General features: G+C 42.5%; 1 pseudogene; it reads left to right on the top strand.

The window, feature by feature from the left end:
* The first annotated feature begins 4,313 nt into the window (after positions 1-4,313).
* On the top strand, positions 4,314-4,430 carry LOC141350136 (5S ribosomal RNA; annotated as a pseudogene).
* The last annotated feature ends 471 nt before the right edge of the window (positions 4,431-4,901 follow it).

Here is a 4,901-nt window from a genome sequence, read left to right as displayed (position 1 = left end):
TTGTTTTCTTTCATTAATTCCAGTAAAGATATCTGAATATCCTGAATCATTTGCAGAGAGAGTTTGCCTTTCAGAGCTGCATAATGTGGAATTTGATGTTGTTCAAATGTATTCTACTAATCATATTATTATAATTCAGCTTATGTGTGCCTTTACAAAATTGATTCCTGTGCTGAAAATATGAGAGTTGTCTGTGTGTGTGTGTAAAGGCTGCAAGGTCGTGGTTTCGGTTGAACGTAGGACCGACCTTGCAGCTGCTGGTGATAGCCAAAATAAGAACAACGCTGGAAGGAGAAAACACACAGACAAAAGAAATACATGCTTTTGATACCAATTCACTAATAATCATTCATTTCCAGATTATTACATATAGAAGTGTTTGGATTTATAAAATTAAATGTTGTCATGAATATTAATGTATTAAAATATATAAATGATTATGTCTTTGTGCCCATGAATAATGTAGAAGATTGCCCTGTAATAAGACATCGCCATATAAGGATGAAATGCTCTAGGGCACAAGGTGTTCTGTATGTTTGTGTGTTATATACCCCCACAGGCCGAAGCAGGGTGTAGTAATGGAGTCAGATAATGAGATGAGAACCGCCTGTTATGGGGAGGAGAGATTTGAAGAAAGAACGACGTCACATATCAGATAAATATTCATATATTTCCGTAAGCTGGGGTTGGTTGCTTGCCACATGGGGCCTTGAAACAACCCAGCGCTGTAAAACTTTTTCATATCTGATCAATAAATAACTTAATTTTAATACCGTGTCTTTCCTCTAATTATGAACATGCAATGGACCCATAAAGTCCAACAATTGGTGACCCCGACGTTCTTTGGAGGGAAAGGAGAGAGTGAGAGGAAGGACGGTTTCACATTGAAGAAACCAGAGTAAGGGAGGGCTCCATTTCAACACAAAAAGAGCGCTCTACTAAAATAAGGTAAGCAGAAACCTGTTTTATCAAATTCTGCTATTGGATATAAACCAAATTGATTGTGTTGACGTGGAGATCCAAACTGAACTTAAATAATTGAATAAAAGATCAGAGTGAAAAACTTTAAATTTTTTAAATCAGTGGGAGAATATTTTGGGGTTTTTATAAGAGAATGATAATGGTAAAATTGGGTTGGAGTCCCTTACTGTATTAGACAGTATAAAGTACCAACCAGGTTGAATGGTCCTTTGGGTGAAAGGTCCCATAAAGGTAAATTTGGGTTGGAGTCCCTTACTGTACTAGACAGTATAAAGTACCAACCAGGTTGAATGGTCCTTTGGGTGAAAGGTCCCATAAAGGTAAATTTGGGTTGGAGTCCCTTACTGTACTAGACAGTATAAAGTACCAACCAGGTTGAATGGTCCTTTGGGTGAAAGGTCCCATAAAGGTAAATTTGGGTTGGAGTCCCGTAGTATTTTAGATACTACTAAGTACCAGTTGAATTGTGTGAACCGGTTTTTAAAACTTTTATTGGTGTAATATATCTTAGGCTTGTGAATATTCTTTACGTAATTGTGTTGATTATAACATTGTTGGTTTTATTGATCTGTGAATATTTTACAAAATGGCAGAGTTTCAAAAGAAATGTGATGAGTACGATTGTCCACCAGTGTACATACAATGGCAAAAAATGGTAAAACTGCTGATGGCCCAAACTGATCCGAAAGATGTTAAAAAAAGACAGAAGGAAATTGAATTGGGGTGGAAAATATTAAGAGAAGAGAACTGTTGGGAGGCTGAGGAGAGAAAGAAGGTTCCTCTTGCACCTATTGTTTTTGCTATGGAACACAGAGTAGTACATAAAATTGAGACTGTACAGAAAGAAGGGAAAAAATGGTTTGGTAAAGGAAAAAGTGTGACAGGCCTAGAGAAAGAGTTACGATTGTGGACTAAGTTGGCTGTGGTAGCTGCCGCTATGCAGGCTATAAAATCAAAGAAAAAAGGGGAAGTTGACAGTGGTGCAGCTGCAAAGCAAGAGGAAGCTGAAACCGGAAACAGTCAGCCAGATTCAGGTGTGACGCATACGGCTCCTCCTTCAGCCCCACCCCTAGTGAAATCGATCTACCCCTCTTTGCACACACCTCTTCTGTATGAGGCAGCCAAGGCCCCGATGCAACAGCCTGTGTTTCAAATTAATAGCGGTCAGGTAGATGTAGAGGACAGTGATGAACTAAAAGAAATAAAACATGAGCTGTACAAATTAAGACAAACTGTCATTAAACAGGGAGAGTTTATGTCTTCTCCCAGGAGGTCTAGGGTTGTTGAAAAACCCATTGATTTCTTGCAGCCATATACACCAAAGACACCAGTGATACACCCACCCAGTGGTAGTGGTGTACATGTTACACATGGAGCATGTGGGGGCTTTGAGGGTGATCCTATAGTTAGTCCCAACATAGACAATGAGGAAGAGGAAGGCGTTGATGACCGCTCTGAAGCCAGTGAACAGAAGGAACGCGGTGCACACTCCAAAGCACCAAGTGGTCGTAGTAATGGTTCAGAACCATCGGTACCCTAAAGAGATAGCAAAGAACAAAGAAGGGTGACAGGTATGCAGAGGGAATTGAAACAGTTAAGAAGTATGGTATTAGAGCAGGATCGTGAAAAGCATCACCTAATACATTCAAAGGAACCCTTAAAGGTTACCATGCAAGGTGAGATGTTTCTTGAAAGGTCAGGCACCAGGTCTGGTATAAACTACCACCCAACCAGTGAACACCCACCACAGACTAAAGTGAATGCAGAGAGATCAGACATAGACAATGAACGAGAACATCAATTTAATCAGTGGATAACATCCCACCAAATAGCAAACAAGCCACCACAAGTACAGCCGAACGTAGTCCCCACACCCACCGCACAGCTTTTTGGAGATAGGGAACAAAAGGAGGTAGATGGTACACAATATCCCATAGTGTTGCACAAAGGAACTAAAAAATATCAACCATGGACACATAGTGATCTCACTGCTATAATGAGTAAACTCCCACCCATCACTAGTGGAGGGGGCAGATGGTTAAATAAACTAACCACTTTATGTCATGGCACAGTACTGGCTCTGGGTGACATCAGGTGTCTGTTGGGTCAAATTTTAACCAATGCACAAGTAAAAGATTTTGAACAAAACGCTGACATAACAACATATGACAATGACACGGCATACACCACAGTGAGTACCGCAATAGGTAAAGCCTTGAGGGCGCAGTTTCCTACTCCACCAACAGTATATCAAAACATTAAGTTTAAAATCAAACCAGATGAGACAGGGGCAGCTTACTACTTTAGGTGTGCTGCAGAATGGGAACAGCTGGTTGAGGAAAACAGTATAAACAATCCAGTTACCCGTGATGTTTTTAGATCAGCAGTAATGGCAGGTGCCCCACCGGGTGTAAAACAAATCATGGAAAATAATCCAGATATCCCCATAGCCAACGATAACACATGGGAAAGACACCTAGTATACCATACAGACAGGGCCATAGACAAAACAAATAAAGACCTTGCAGAAGTAGATAAGCTTAAGAATGAGCTGTTAAAGCTACAGCTAGAACAGGCCAAGCAAGCTAACACAAAAAAGAAACAAATGCCACAGCAGGCCCAACCAATCACCACCACAGCTACACCGCATGCCCCACAGCCTAATCAATATCCCAATCCATACCCTTATGGCCCACAAGACCCGTATACAGGACCACCATATATGGGAAACCCATGGGGAGGTTATCAGCAAAACAGAGGAGGCCCTAGGGGAAGGGGTGGACCCAATAGGGGTGGTTATGGTGCTTTTGGTAGGAATGCATGTTATGTGTGTGGACAGGAAGGACACTGGGGACGAAATTGTCCTAACATTTGGTCACAGCCTCAAAATTCAGGTGCTAGCCCACTTAACGGACCACCTGCGGGGGGATGGGGTCCCCGAGGAGGTGGGGCCGGGCGTGGAGCCGGTGACTATGGCAGGGGGTCACCGACACAGCACAACCTACCACAACCAAATTTAATGGCGCCTATGCACCCAACATGGGCCCAATGGGGTGGTGCGGATGAATGAAGGGGTACACAGGAACCCACCATGAGAGGAATGGGAAAATGAGCCTAAATAGTCCACCGTAAAAAAATAAAAAAAAAAAAAAAAAAAAAAAAATTTTAACAACGGTGGGGATAATGGGTTTATGGTAAAATTTAAAAGTGACTATTAACAAATCAACTACCCAATAAGGTAGCAAACCAGTCTAGTTCGCACGCATTTCTGTATTCCTCCAACACACTAGTTAATAATAGATAGGGACCTGGAAATTACTAGCAGCCATATCACCAGCAGCCATATCACCCTGTAGCCCAAGACAGCTTGCCCACTGAAGCTAAGCAGGGCTGAGCCTGGTCAGTACTTGGATGGGAGACCACCTGGGAAAACCAGGTTGCTGCTGGTAGTGGTGTTAGTGAGACCAGCAGGGGGTGCTCACCCTGTGGTCTGTGTGGGTCCTAACACCCCAGTATAGTGATGGGGACACTATACTGTCAAAAAAGCACCGTCCTTCGTATGAGACGTTAAACCGAGGTCCTGACTCTCTGTGGTCATTAAAAATCCCAGGATGTCCTTCGAAAAGAGTAGGGGTGTGCCCCGGCATCCTGGCCAAACTTGCCCATTGGCCTACTAATCATCCCTCATACTAATTGGCTATATCACTCGGTCTCCTCTCCACTAATAAGCTGGTGTGTGGTGAGCGGTCTGGCGCAATATGGCTGCCGTCGCATCATCCAGGTGGATGCTGCACATTGGTAGTGGTTGAGGAGATTCCTCCGTTCATATGTAAAGCGCTTTGAGTACTGAGAAAAAGCGCTATATAAATGTAAGGAATTATTATTATTATTATTATTACTATGACCTGTCAATGTTGTAA

Source organism: Misgurnus anguillicaudatus, chromosome 16 (assembly GCF_027580225.2).
Source record: "Misgurnus anguillicaudatus chromosome 16, ASM2758022v2, whole genome shotgun sequence".
NCBI classification, from domain to species: domain Eukaryota; kingdom Metazoa; phylum Chordata; class Actinopteri; order Cypriniformes; family Cobitidae; genus Misgurnus; species Misgurnus anguillicaudatus.
This window is presented reverse-complemented; position numbering and strand designations above follow the sequence as displayed.